The sequence below is a fragment of the Symphodus melops genome (assembly GCF_947650265.1).
Source record: "Symphodus melops genome assembly, chromosome: 22".
Classification (NCBI taxonomy): Eukaryota; Metazoa; Chordata; class Actinopteri; order Labriformes; family Labridae; genus Symphodus; species Symphodus melops.
In genome coordinates this window covers 1,761,554-1,777,541 of record NC_136712.1, presented here as the reverse complement: position 1 = coordinate 1,777,541, position 15,988 = coordinate 1,761,554, and positions in this window count along the sequence as shown.

Below are 15,988 nucleotides of genomic sequence, written 5' to 3'. Positions count from 1 at the left end.
ATTTTGGAGTTTGGATATGACGGAGGGGGTGGATATATTTCAAAGTGAATGTTTGGCAGTTTCGATGGAACACGGTTTGCCTTCCCAAAAGAAGATGAAAACGGACAGGAGAGGATGAAAGGATAAAACTGCAGGCAGAAGGCAGGAAAAAAAAAAAGAAAAAGAGAGAAGCACTCGGGTGTCTTAGCCCGGGGACACACGAGAAGACTAACAAATGTTAAAAAATGGATTGCAGCTCATATCCCACATTATGAATCATTGCTTTACACCCAAACATGACTATCATCCCCCTTACTTCTGAAACATCCCTGACATCAACACCTCTATCCTCAAATAATCTCACTCAGTCAACCCCATAAGCACATATTTCATGTACATTCAAACTAAATTACTCTGTTTTAACGATTGCACTATTTTGATATTCGGGGATACGCCAAACGCTACGGTTCCACAGTCGACACCACTGATTTTAAGAGGCTAAAAAGCTGGATGAAACATTGCATCATGGCTGACTCCACTCACAATAAAAGCCTTACCTAAATCCCTGAATTATCTCTTGACCAAACAATTTAAGCTCATCCGTGTTTCAGCAGCTAAACAACCAACACAGCACTTTCCACCTGTTGAGCAACGAACGACATCATCTGAGCTCTCCATTAAGTCACACTCGGACGTGTTCAAAAGTAATTGCAAAGCGTTTTCAAGTCTTTAGGAGACATCAGGAAGCATTAAATACACCACACAGTTCAGATTATTAAAGAATCTTCAAACACTCGTTTTTCATCTCTTTGCTGTAACTTCCAGCCGAGGCACAGGAGCCATTAGCTTCTTTAAAAGCATCACATCTCGTTAAGTGTCAGGTGATGCCGAGTGAGGATGTGTTGGAATAAAACCAAGCCTTCAAATGAAATTCAGCTGTGCAGCTAATAACGTCACCAACAGATCAATGTTGCCCCGAAGACGGATTCAAACTAGCACGTGTTGGGTTATAATGGGTGGATTTATGGTATGCATTGGGCGGGATCAATGGAACAAAACAACCTGAAACTTCATCAACTATTGGCCAAATCAAGTGTATTCCATCTGTGATATAAAGAATGACAGCATCGCAAAGACAGAGAGGGAAAAGGTGGGACAAAAATAAAGATGTAATCAGATTTGGGAAGGAACGGATGGAGGGGGTGGATGTATTTCAGACTGACTGTTTGGCAGTACAGATGGAACACAGTTTAGCTTTCCAGTTTTGCAATGCTTCAGCACTTTCCCTCTGAAAATCACGATGGTAATCAAGAGGGGTCATAAATCTGCCTGGTAACACCCCCCCCTTCAGATGACAGTCGTACTGGAATGTGCTCATGCTAGGGAAAATATGGGAGGTTTCAAAAGTCAGCACAGGCAACAAGTACCATCTCTTATTTGTTGGTGTATCTCCAAGACGAGATATATTGAAAAGTTAAGAACAGGGAATTTGAGATAAGCCGTTTCCAAAGCCAAAGATAAACAGTCTAATTCGACTTTTAAAGAAAGTCGTTCCACAAACTGGAAAAGTAACTGAACTTCGACAAAGGACTTTTTTTTTAAGACCTTCAGGCAAGTCCAGTTAACCTTTCCTCTTCCAGTTGTCCTCGTATAAGAGCTGTTTGCTTTTTGAGAGGCTGTGCCGTTGTGCGTTATGTCTCTTTTCATTCCATCGCTCCACTTGGGGGATCTCAGAAGCTGGAAGGATGAACAAACAGGGGCGGTCAAGCGGCATGACGAGGTTCAACTTGGCGAACAAACACGAAATGTTGCCCTTAAAATAAAAAAAACTGAAAACCTTGGAACTGGTGCAGAATAGATGTTGAAGGGAGGACCTGTTAAAAGAGTTGGTGATAATGAGAATGATTGCACATTCATAAGACTACACAGGTGTGTATGTTTCAGTGAGTTTAGATGACTTGTTACTTATGTCCTCTGCAAAGCGTAGGTAGTGATTTGTGTGCTCGTGGGGCCTCTGGGTGGGAGGATTTGAACATGTTGTTCCAGAGGTCTGCATCAGTGTTGAGAGCCTCTTTACGTCCACCTCCAATCACTCTGACGCTGTACTCAGCTTCCTGATTCTGCCTAATCAGGAGTGGGTCTTTTTAAAAAAACATTTTGGCTGCACTTTGATTCAGCTCTGGAAATCTCCTTTAAGGATCACGGTCCAGCTGTCTCTTCTGTCTTGCCAGTAAATGTCATAGTTTCCCCCTCACGGTCTCAAACTCTAATAGAAAGTCAGCCAGAAAGACTTCTGATTCTTTCTGAGCGAATCGCTCTTTACCTCTTGACCCAATTTTAGGATGTAATATCCGAAAGGAGCAAAACGACGAGGAATAAAGGGATGTGGAGTTTCGTACGGGGGCATGTTCGAAAGCATAAAATTGAGAATATGATAAACGTGCGGCATATTTTATATCTTTTTGTTGCAGAAATGTTGGAGCGCGAGCGACAGGCAGATTTTTGGGAAAGGCTTCAAACCCGGCCTCGATTCAGCTCTGAGCTGGCGGCGTTTCATCGCTTCCAGGGAGCCCCGGTCTGCAAATCCAGACCACGTGACCGACGCTGCAAATCCTGGAGTCCGTGATGAAGACAAATGAAAAGAGGTAATATGAAAAAAAAAAATCAACATAATCATGTGCATAATCACAACGTTGGCACCGCGCTCTCAGCTTGAGCTCATAACAGCGATATGAGATCGGAGTATATTGCATTAATCATGTAAACGTTGCTCTTGTGATTAAAGCAGAACTGCTGTTTATTGCTTGTAATTGTATTCGGGTCGGGCTACGCTCCCAGGAATACCACACGGCAGCATTAATATTTGATGAACTGACTCCCGATCAGGCGTCAGGAGTGGCGTTCTCTTCTTTTTTTATTTTTTTATACGCAGTATTCGAGCTGACCTCAGAACAGCCCCACGACACTTCACAGGAGAACATTTGAATAACCACGTCAAAAATGTTCGCTCGCAATATTCCTTTCATTTTTCTCTCTAGTTTTATCAGCAAATCCAATATGGGGCATGAAAGCATGTGCGTGTATTAAGAATACCAACTATATGAGAATGATGGGAGGGGGGGGACAGAGAATGTCTTTTTTAAAACTACTTCTTAAAGCTCTTAAAAGCAGCGTTTTTACAGTTTGTTGCAGCCAGAGCGACACGAGCGTGTGTGTCTTTGTCGATGGAGACAGATGTACTCTTCACCTTCCTCTCACGACCTCGCTCAGCCAAACAGAGGCAGGCCCGAACACGCAGAAACACCTCTTTTCTTGCGCCTGTCTTTTTTTTTTTTCCCACCTTTCTCTCTCCTCATATCTCCCCCGTCTTCCTCACCAGCTAATTCCAATTGCAACACAAGCCGGCTTTACAGCGCCTGAAAACAACTCTTGGAGGGAGTTTAAATGTTTGGAGGATATTAAACTTCAAAAGGTTTTTTTTTTTTTTTTTTTTCGATGGATCACTGGAGCTCAATGCATGTCTGAAACATCTGAGGGTCTCTCTCGCTCTCAGCTTTCATGTGACGTCAGATTTAGTCCGTGCCGGAGGGGTGAAGAGCTTTGCTGAATAGATTTAAACGCTCGCTTAACACATGTAAAAGCTTAAGGAAAGACTACTATAGACGATCCGGCCGTGCAGGCATCCCGGGAAATTTTTTAACAGACCTCACGAGATCTATGTTTCATGAACGCAGTCTCGCTGATTCATTCATATTTCACCTGCTTTGACTTGTTGAAAACACACAACATGTGTGAGAGGTGAAGGAAAAGGCTGTTTATGCAATCTGTCACTGGAACGAGTATTGACATTTGATTATGCAGCGCTCGCTGGATGTGAAAGCTGAGTTGGTATTTTTTTTTCTCCATGAAGCTTTGACCCTGAGGGTCCTGACAGCCCGCCTCCCCCCCCCCCCTTCCTCCTGGTCCCCTGGCCTGTGTACCCTGGCCCCAAAATCCAGCTCCAGCAGGCTGAATTCAGCTGCACATGCACTTTTTTAATAAATGCTTAAACCACACTATAATGTTGCTTCTTCTCACATCCATGTGTTAAGTCCTCCTGTTGACGTAAGATAAGCCCAGCAGCTGTCAGTCCCTGTCTGTACTTAAACCTACACCAATAGTAATGCTCTATATTGTGTAGAGTTGTCATGAAAGCAGAACTGTTAACTTAGATGTGATCGTGTCAAAAGCAACAATATCAATACGTCATTGGACACGGTGAAGGAACGGATGGAGAAGAGGAGGGCTGCTCACAAGATTCCTAAACAATGAGAAACAGATGATCATGTTCTTTTACTTACACCGTGCGTGTGTGTGTGTGTGTGTGTGTGTGAGCGTGTGAGCGAGTATGTTTTCCCAAAACTTTATTGCTAACACATTTGGATGACCGAAGCTGCACAGCCCGCTGTACTTTGGCGGCGATGACACAATGCTCGAAGCTTTATCCTCTTCGCAGTCAGACTTGTTTTTTTTTTTTTTTTTATTCTATCTAGAGCCTTCTCTCTCTCTCTCTCTCTCTCTCTCTCTCTTCCCTTGCTCGGCCCTGCAGCGGGTTCCACAGAGGTGAGCGTGTGTGGGATGCCGTTGCTGCAGGACTGACAGGGAAACAACGATTTTCTCCGGCCAGTAAAATCAGCTCACGGTTGTCAAGTGTGGTGCCGAATGTTACGAAAAACAATATCTTGGCAGGATGTTTTTTTTCTCTCTCTCTCTCTCTCTCTCTCTCTCTCTTCCACCCACCTCATAGAAGCAAGAAGTCATCGTCTATAAACCACTCATCCAGAGCTGATGACATCCTTGGCTCTTATTAGTGCTGTTAGCTTAGTTAGGAGGTTGTTTTTAGCTGCAGTCTATAACCTCCTGCTCCATTACAAACATGCTCAAGGCTTATGTGTGTCAGCTTTGGTGAATTTCTTCATAAAAAAATAAATGAATAAACTGAAAGCCAAGAGTCAATTTGAGTTGAATATTCACTCTATTCATCACTTCACAAATATTTTGATTGTGTAATCTAAATCCTGAGACTCTACAGCTGCCATGTTTAGATTTATTTAATTCTGTTTGTTGATCTGAATAAACTTCAAATGTGACAAGGACTCATGTTGAATATCTGTGCGCTGATAAAAATTAACTCAGTCCAAGCACCTCTTAATATGAAGAGCAGGCAGAAGTTGTCGCTGAAGTTCTCATTATTGCAGTTTTGGATTCATGGCGGGACTGCGTGGAGTATCAGTGTGATGCACCGATCGGCCCTGGTGACAGAAATTGCCACATCGTCAAATAATGTCAGTATACAAGATGTTTATTTGTTGTGGCAAAGTAATTGAATGCTGGCATCTGGTTCAGCTAACTCCTGCCCGTTAATGGCATTTTTCACTCTGCGTTAGCATCAAGCTAACACACTAAGACGTACATCCTGGTCCATCTGTGAGAAAATGAGACACTGCCAATGATTTGAATTTAATTTGAAAAATTGCAAGTGAGGTGGAATAGTCATTTCATTTGAGATGGACATCCCTACCTGATGCACATTCCTGCCAATGACAGCGTTGGCAATAATCGTGCTGTACTTGATCAAGCTGGTAATGGATGTAAGCTGTTCCACGACAGCTGTTTCCTCTTTTGATTTCAAGTAAACCTCCGCAAGATCTGCCTTCGCTTGAGTAGACATTCCTGCTCGGTCTCTCTCGGTTATTTTTTCATTCTCATTCATTCTCATTTTTGAAAAACGCACACACTCTCATACACACACTAGTTGCATCACAGACCCATAAATATCCGTCTGCCACGATGCCACAGAATGATGTATGAGCCTTTGGCTTGTCAGCTTGCCTTCTTGAACTAGAGTAATACACTCCCGCACACACACACACACACATTCATCTGTGACCCTCCACCCCTGCACCCCTTCCACAAGGCACACAGACACCGAAATACAGACATGTTTCATCAAGCCAGGGAACAGCGTGCCGTCCTGCCCTTGGTTAGCCCCGTGGCAGCCTGGGAAATGGAGTGTGCCGGCTTGCAGTGACCTCAGTCCCAGAATCAGGGTAAGATCTACCTCTGTGGACTGACACCTCCGCCTCCACGACTTGGGAGGGTTTTTGGGAGGGTGTATATGTACTCAGAGATGCACAAATGTCGAGACATTTTCATCGATATTAATCATATAAAGTGTTATGTTGCTTTGGTCGTATATTTGTGGTTGTGAGCAGACTTTAAAGAGGTCATGGCGCAATGGCCAGGTAATTCAATTCATTGCTCTTTCAACCAATGTCTTCTTGAACCTCCGTTTGGTATTCTGAGGCATTAGCAAGCCAGATGGCCTACTGCAGCCTATTGCTTTGTGTAATGTTTGAAAAGATGCATCGGAAAGCACCCAGCTGGCTTCATGATTAGTTTCCCTGACTGATCGCCAGCTTCCTTCAGGTGTCTGAGATCCCCAAACAAATCCCATTGGGTGAGTCCTGCCATCCCCTGAGGGAAAGTCATTTTTGTCTCTTCTACTACTTTCTTTTGGTTCACTACTTTAAGTCAACATCTTCTGTTGCACCAATCAGACTAGACTTTACTTGAAGGAGCAATTCACTTCTACCCCACAGAGATTCATCAACCACGACTGTTTCTATAGGTACACATTTACAGACTTTAACTTCACATATAAGAGAGGCGAGATTCAGTCTTTTGGAACAAACCTTACCAATCAATGCTCAACCAGGGAACCTCTAAGTGGCTTTTATAATGGAGATGTCCAAGCCCCTTTTTGCTGTGCATTAAGGTGAGCCTAACTGTTAACTTGGTACAATTCCACCCACCATACTAGCTGTGGTTTCCTCCACCAGATCCTCAACTTTCCATATCCCTAATGCCAGTCTGCATGCCTTCAGTAGATCCCTGCTTTAGTCAGCCATGGAGATACCAATACTGCCTCCCTTAAGCGCTTATTCCTGCAGGGACTGTGACCCAAGGACAGCAACTCTATATAGTGTATGAGTATGCCGAATTGTCCCTGTGGGTCTCTGAGTCTTGGTCGAAATGCATGGGTTTGTCAGTGAGCTCCTCAACCATTGTTCCAGTTTTCTGCCTTCAGACCAGGTGTTTTGGCTTCATTTTGGCCGATTCATGTGTGGTCTTGTGGATCGCTCATAGGCTGGGCTCTCCTTTGGGACCAATTTGCCTCGGGAGACTCTTCCAGGAGCTTGGCCCCCTCCAATGGCCATTGGGATGCCTAAACCTCTTCACAGTGTTAAGGAGGAGAATGTAGAAAGAGATGTATAAAAATATACAGGAATGGGGAGGCAGGTGCAGGTACACACACAAACACACACACAGTACACAAAGATAGGGCCATTATTGGTGACCTGGCCCCTGAGGGGAAGGTCCACAGATGGGGTTGGAGATTGTTTCTGCCCCGCGTCAAATCTTCAGGGCTTTAATTGGCTGCTGCTCCAACTGATCTCTGACCTTTTAGCACAAATGACCACAGCACATGAGACAAAGAGAGATTTCCCATCAGGTATTGGTTAGTGAAAGGATTCCCTCGACTGATTTATGAAGTTGGATCAATTGAGCAGCCATAGAGGAAGAAAATACTTTCACAGCCGCTGACATATTGGGATTTGCTCGGTGTTTTGCTATGATATTTATTGTTTTATCCCCTTTTCGTAAGTGTCGTATGCATAGTCTCCTTGGCAGGATAAGAATGGGATTTGACCAAAATATATGGGCCTCATATTAGCCCTTTATTAACATGGGAGTTGGTCTAGACAATGTGATCTGTCCCTGCAAGGCAATATAAAGCTGTATATAAGGTATGTGATGGAGAAAAGAAAGATTTATGTGCACGTTGAAACCATGTGATCTGTAGCTACAAACGCATGCAGAAATATACATAAAGATATTGTTGAAGTACTTTAGCTTAAAAACAAATGGGACCTTAACCAGACAGCTACACTGTTCGTCTTGAGTTTTTGCATTTATATGGATTATCCAAAAAAAAAAATGTGCACAGATGTTTATTGTGCCGAGGGTGATCCACCAATTTTTTTCAACCACAATGTGATGATTTGCAACATTTTGAAATCCCAACCGTTATTGAAAATGGCACACAAACAACAATGAAACTGAGACATCTGAGTGTCTAAAATTATAAAGTATGCCGAGCACATGTTAAAAAACTGAAAATTAGATCCACTAGCTGCAGGTTAGCAACATATTGTTGGTCTATAAAAGAGCATACTGGGGGACGGATGGGCTAGTGGTTATGTAGCCCTCCCAGTGTACAGATGCTATCGACCTTGTTGCAGCGTTAGTCGGTTCGAATCCGACCATGGCCCTCCTTCACTCTCTTTGCCAAACAGTTCTGGTTTCTCTGCAGCTATCCAGAGACAAAAATGGCCCAAAATCATCATCATCATCATCGTCTTCTACCTGTTCACGAGCACATCTCAGGCGATAATGCTTCTTATGTTGTCGACTACTTTGCACGAGCACATTGACATTTAAAAATACGAAGACGGGAACAGGATTGTCGAGCAATAACTGCAATGTGTTTGGGAGTAAATGCAACAACCAGTGCGTTATTGAATCACAGTAAAAGTCAGATACGTTTGTGAAGAAAGTACATGACTTTGAATATTAGTATTAATGCTTCTATCTAAATAATTGAGCACTGGCCCAATTTATCCTGTTACAGAGTTATTCTATCTATTCCAGAAATACTGATATTGCTATCTGCCTTGAAGAACCCCATGTCAAAGCCTAGATTAGACCCTGTGTGACTGGTTGCGTTATTTTATTCATTATATGAGTGAATCAGTGTGGTGCATAATGCTTTTTAAGCTATTCACACAGAGAAAGGAGATGGAGAGGAAATTGGGTGAACTGCATGAAACGGAGCTGCTGTGATAGAGAGAGATAGGTTAGAGAGAGTGGGAGGGAGAGACAATGAAAGGGGAGGGGGGGAAGGGGGGGGGGAGTAAATATAGTGGATTTATAGAGGGAGCAATGAGGCCACCTCTCTCCGGTACAGCACCAAACAGGAACTGAAAGAGAGGGCACTTCCTGTTAAAAATGTGCCCAACCCTCCGTAAAACCATCCGAATATCAACATTCAGTGGAGAAATACAACATCATCCCTGAGCTGAAGCACTTTGAGTCCAGTCTGTATCACTACTTGGTGGTTTTCAGAGATAACCTAAGTATAGCAGTAAGTTTGAGGTTTTCTCACCACGGCAGCTGGTGGAAGGAGCGAGAGACTAATCGAAGAAACTATCTTTAATTAGGCTGCTAAAGTCACGGCTCGCGGTAACAGCCCACACTTGTTATTTTTATAAAATGCTCATTGTTTGAACATGTAAAAAAACAAAAAACAATAAATGGACTTTTTTTTTTTTTTTTTGCCTTTTATCGAGTCGACATCCAGAGCTGTCGTAGACTAGAGGCAGTGCATTAGTGATGAAGACAATAGTTCTGGGTAGTTAACAAATGCCAAACTTGATCACAAGCACATGAGCAAACAAAAAAAAACAACAAAAAATTTCATGATTGCACATAATCACTTAAGTAAGGTTTAATTGGCATGTTAAGTAGTTAGTCTAACAACTAAATGAAATCCTCCAGGGACCGAAGTAAAGCCATAAATGTTGCTTAAATGCTCCTTGAATTGAAGTTGTTTATTATGCAGGTTTTATTTGATTAGCATATCCTCCTGCTTTGGCAAATTCAAAGTGAATTTAAAACATCAAAAGCAGAGATTTAATACTCTGCATTTATACCAAAGCCAGAGCCAGCTGGGTGGGGTGGGAGAGAAGAAGAAACAGGATTTATGGGAAATGTGGTCCTAATTTTGAGTCTGTAACAATAATATTCCCATTAGCGAGTCAGAGGTTGCCGGAGTCAGCCGTACTGTAAAATGGTCTCACCCACTCAGATCAGCATTAACTGCATGATGAATTGATGTTTAACGAGCAGTGTACGGCCGCTCCCAGGTACAGCGCTCCTTCCAATAAATAACTTCAGATCCCTTTTTTTTCCTGCGCTTTGCTGCAGAGGTTGATAAAGCTGATCATATTAAATCTTGCTCGGAGGGAAAATGATTGAGTTGCAATATTTTCGGCCACCTTTTTCCCCACTTTTTTTTGTTTTTTTTTAGTCTCTAAAGGGACTCTTTTTGTGTGTCACGATAAAGCCAACTAATAAAGGAAGTTCAGCGTTTAAGATTTACGATGCATCCAGAGGCTTTCCTTTTTTTAACAAATTTTTTCAATGCAAAATCTCGAAAAAAAATTCACAATTGTTACAGCCAACCACACGAGTAGGAACGAAGCTGTGCTCAGCTTCAATGTCAAGGTGCCGACTGCCGCTGCGACAAGGCCTATCGGCGCTGTACATGCGGCGCAAGCAGAACCGCGAGGCTATCTGCGCCCCGATAGAGGTCTATCTTATTCATTGTCCCTTTTCCTTTCTGTGTTTGAGTCAAGACCCAAGACCAGGGTGCTCCGAGACCTTTAGAGGTCGAAACCGAGTCAAGACCAAGACCAATACGGAGACGAGCTAGTGTTGATTCAGTGGACCTCGATAAGGACGACCGTCCATTGGTACACCAGTATCTGAGCTCCCCTGCTAGAACGAGCTCAACATGTCCAACATGGCAGCTGCCATCGTTGGGCTTCATAACGCCTGTTCAGATCCCAATGGGTGACGTCACTGAGACTACACCCACGTTATAGCATAGCATCAATCTCAAGGTGCACTGCAGCATTTCTTTTAGCAGAATTTAAAGTCCACTTCTCGGACTTCTGCAAGCGGCCTTCAGGTTCTCTCTTGTTGTTTTTGTCTCTTTGCTCTTCCTCCTCCTTCGAGCTCCCGCGTTCTCATCTCTCGGTTCACTCCACGCTTTCTGTCCTCGACGTCCCCTCACCCCAAACTCCACCCACTCACCCGTTGACTCCTGCTCCCCGCCCTCATGACCCCGCTCTGCTGCTCCGCGCTCCAGGTGATCATCACCTATCGAGCACCGGTTCACACAATCGTTTGGTCAGTGCTCTAATTGCGTTTTCTGTGCGTGTGGGCTGCACAGGGAGGGGATCGATCAGCGGCTAATGAGAGATTGTTGAGCGGGGGGGGGGGGGGGGGGGAGCTAAAGACGGTCGTTCTAAAAGAGGCTACTGTATATGAGCTCTTACCCTCCTCCTCCTCCTCCTCCTCCTCCTGTATTAAACGGTCTAGTTGTTATCATTCCTGCATCTCAGCTTCATTATAGCCCACACAGTATTGACCTGAAGTCAGATCTATCAATACCCACAAACACACATATTTGTGTGGGATTTGGGATTTATACGCAATCCAAAGCAATGCTGTCAAGATGTCGACGAACCCTTGAAGGGAGCTTTAATTTAAAGTCCCGTTTGCTCTCTAAAACAATATCAGAGAGATTTCTAAATGAAGCCCTCGGATCTCATTCAATCTCATGGATCTATCAGAAACGTTGGGTGGGCGTCTCGGACGGCGTGTTGAAGCGGTATCTGAGCACTCGGGGTCACGTTGTTAGCAGATTTATGCAGCACACAGTGAACAAAGAGCAGTCGTACTAAAGGAGTGACATCGCCCTTTAAGGGTGAACGTACAAGTGAACCGTGCATCATATCTGACACGTTTCCAACAATGTAACAGGATGATAACTTGCAAAAATTTACATTTTCAAATCAGTACTGGAGATTTTTTCTTTTTTTTTCTGGAATCAGTTCAGCATGAAGCAGTGCATGACTTTGCAAAGTGAGTGTGCCGGGCCCTTCGTGTGAGATCGCCTCACGCTCATTAAAGGCAGCGGAAGCGAGAAGGAGGTGACGCTGAACTATTTCAACACACAGTTATTAGTAGTATAGTTTACATGGAGTTGTTTTGACCCTTCAGGATCTGTTTGACTCCGTGACGCTCTCGTCCACGGTGACGAAACACCTCTGTTGTAGTCTCATCTGTCTTTGGTTCATCCTGTTCTCTCTTTCTCTTCCCTCTCTCTCCGCTGCTCTCGGTGAGCGAGTGGGCTGCATATTGATTTTTTTAGTGTTGAACTTGCGTGGCTCCTCTCTCTCTCTCTCTCTCCCTCGCTCTCTCTCTCGCCCCCACAGACACAAACTGACGGAGAAGTTGATTAGGAGCAGCTCTAAATATATCCTCTACCTCCTCCACCTCTGCCTTCTTCTTCCTCTTCGCCCCCCCAACCCCCCTCCCCCCCTCCCTCACCCACTCGCTCTCTCCCACACTGGTTCAATCGCTCATTCGCCGCATTTTCTTCTCGCCCGATTCGCCTGGACGCTGCTCTGCCAAGCGTTTTCTCTTCCTCTCTCTATTTCCTCTCTGCCTGTTCTGAGCATATCATTTGTCAACCCCACCAAAAAAAAAAAAAAAAAGAGAAGAGATAGAGACGCAGGAAGTGTTGCCAGGTTTGACGTGAAATTATTAAACAAATTTCTAGAATTTCAAATTCTCAAAAAAAAAAAAAAAAATGTGAAATACTTTTTAGATTCTGAATCTTTGAGGGGAAACAAAAAAAAACTTTAATTTGCAGTGGATGTGTTTACATACAAGTCAATGGCAAAAAAAAAAAAATCACACACAAACTATACATAGCATCTGCATGACTCACCATGACAGGATGAGCCCCACACGCTAACACATCAAGACACACGTGCAGAAGAATACCGTGTAGAACGACTCGTGTGTAAAGGTGACGCGATAACATCTCAAATACTTTTCACTTCAGTTTTAGAGATGTCAACACAAATGTACCTTTTTTAAAAAAAAAAAATTCTGACCTTTTTGAAGATTTAAAACGAGACACACACACACACACACACACACACACACAATCATCGTAATGAGCGATGCTTTAAAAGACTCTCTGCAGGAGAGGAATGCATCCGTCCTGCACGCTTCACGAAAAAACATCCTTTCGAAAACTGAAGCCCTGACACAATGCAGCACAGAGGAGGGTGTGTGTGTGTGGGTGTGTGTGTGGGTGTGTGTGTGTGGGTGCAGCAGTGTTTCAGGTGGAGAGGGAGATTAGCAGAGATACAGGGTCCAGATGGGAGACGGGGCCACGCTGTTTATTCTGCATGTGTGTCGGCCGTCCTGGAGGTAAACACAACAAACGGAGGCCTTCTGTAATTTAACACGCTGATAGCAGCGTGGGACAAACAAACAAAGCAGGCTCGCCGGGCCGTTCTCCTGGGCCGGCGTGCACGTGCATGCATGCGTGTGTGTTTGTGTGTGTGTGTGTGTGTGTGTGTGTGTGTGTGTGCGGCACTTTGCGTCCCCTGATTTAAATCTCATTTGCCTGTTTCCGGTTCCACAGAACGCTGAGTCTGATGTTGGAGCCGAGCAGCCAACCGCTTCGCTCATTGTTTGAAAGGTTGGTGGTGGTTCGGGGGGGGGGGGGGGGGGGGGTTCTCATAAATGGAGCATTTTTCAGACAATGAGCACGTGGGCGTATGGCTTTAGGCGTATTTGACAGGATCAAATGACTTACAGAGAAAAGAAAAATCGGTCGTTTATGAAATAATCCCCACATACTTATTTCATCCACATCCCCTGTGCTCTGCTTATTTCTGCTTTTCTTTTCACCTCCACCCCCCCACCCCCCCCAAAACCACCTCCACCCCCCTCCCCCCTCCAGCCCCCTCTAAATGGATTGAGGTAAAATGGGAATCTGTATTCAGTGGGAGGTTTAAAGACACACTGACTTTGTTTAGATTTGAAATGCACATTACATTTGCATGATGACATAAACCTCAAGGCTTGTCCTCAAATCTGCCTGATTTTGTGGAATAAAGAAGCTGGAGGGGGGGCTGTGGGGGGGGGGGGGGGGTACAAGGTGTTTATCATGCTGATGTTGTCTTTGCACGTGCTGCATGAAGGATGCACGTGTTTAATTCTGCGTGTGCGGGAGTCTGATTTGCGACTCGTTTGCTGAATAATGTTCGTTCAAACAGTGTGTGTGTGTGTGTGTGTGTGTGTGTGTGTGTGTGTGTGTGTGTGTGTGTGTGTGTGTGTGGCACCTGATCGTGTTGATTTGCATACACAGGTCACAGAGCTACATGAGTGTGAATGCTGGCTGGTGTCGTGCTGTTGCACCTTTCCCCCCTCTTTCTCCTGACTCACCGCCCTGCGTGTGCTGGATCACTTTATTGTTATTGTTTGTTGTAAGGCTTCACAGGTCAGGAGGAGTTCATGTTTCTGGAGCTAATGCTACACACACTCACACAAGACTTTTAAAATCGAAACAGATATTGAATATGTGAGGAAACAACACACACGATGGCAAAGGATCACAGATTAAACGTGTTAAAATCAGGACTTTGCGCAGATAGTTTGGGGGGGGAATCGAGCCTGTTGTCTATACTGGTACCCCGCTAAGTCGCTTGTCATAAGAGTTCTCTTGAGTGCCTTGCTATATAGCACCTCGGCAGTGCTCAAAACCGGATCAGAACCAGTCCCGAGCCGAGTCCCAACGGAACGAGCTCCCGCCGCCGTGTGTCACTTTAACGCCCGGTTTGAAAACGTTTTGTGACATTTTTCTTTCAGCTAGCATATTTATCCCATGACACACACACACACACACACACACACACACACACACACACACACACACGCACACGCACACGTGTGAGAGAGACAGATGTGATCTCAGCTCCACGCTTGTTGTCGGCCTCTCTGTAGGTCGAACACCAGGAGTGATGACGGCCAGGTGGGTCACATGAGCCCACCGCTCCGATCCGATTGGTTGTCACCGCGTGTTTATTTGAAATTCATCGCGACAGGCCGCTCAAAGGACCAACGCAGGTCCGTCCGCACCGCTCCACTTCTGCAGCCAGCTCGCCAAAATAAGACGCTCCATGCAGTCGTACATCCTGTCCTATATACTTGAAATGTGATGATTGTTTGTGTGATGGTCACATCTGTATGAGTCGGCAGGCGGCGAGCGAAGCGTCATTGGTTCAATGCTTGAAGAAGACTCGTGGTGAAGACGATCATTCAGACCTCGCAGGCGTCTCTCCTCACATATCGAGGCAGGTGTACATTTGCACCTGCAGCGAGACATCCGGCCTGCCAACGTGATTATTATACAGAACTGATCTCCACGGCGAGGAGCGCTCCACTCTGTTTGATCTCCCCGTGTGCGTGCATGTGCATTTGTGTCTGCGTCTGTGCGACCGCAAAAGAGACAGAAATAGAGACAGAGGAAGAGGAGAGAGATGCTGTCAACTCTCTCCATCCTCCTCCTCCTCCTCCTCCTCCTCCTCCTCCTCCTCAGTGAAGCAGATGTCCAATTGAGTCTATTTAAAGCCGGTGCAGTATGGCTGCTGATGCAGAGAGCGCCCGGGCTGTAGCTTTGCATTACCGTTGTCTTACCTCGACTCCTTCCGGAGCTCGAGATCTCCTCCACCTGAGCGAGCATTCCCCCCCCCCCTGCAAGAATGTCGGCTGGACGTGACCTCGTGATCCCGCGCTCGCAGGGAAAAAACCTTGAGAGACGGATTTTGAGGAATGTGTGCTCTTTGGACAAAGTTGAAACCATCCGAATCCGGTTGCAACGACTACACAATGCTGAACACACGGCTGAGCTGCGCCGTCTATTGAACGGGTATTTTCTGGTAAAAAAGCAGCTTCCTGTCAAAGTGACCGTTCTGACTAATATCAGCGCTCTGAAAGTCAACGGCTCATGCAGTAAGTCCAAGAGCTTTGGCAGAGACGTTCAGTCCCCCTCTGCTCTGTTGTCCCAGACAATTATGTGAAACAGACACACTCCTGACACTCTTGTGTGTGTGTGTGTGTGTGTGTGTGTGTGTGTGTGTGTGTGTGTGTGTGTGTGCGTGTGTTTGTTTGTTTTTTCCACCGGGGCTCATCTGTTTTCTCCCAACGAGCAAATTGAAAAGAAGCTCGCAAAAAAAGGTGGGACTTGAACGTTGCC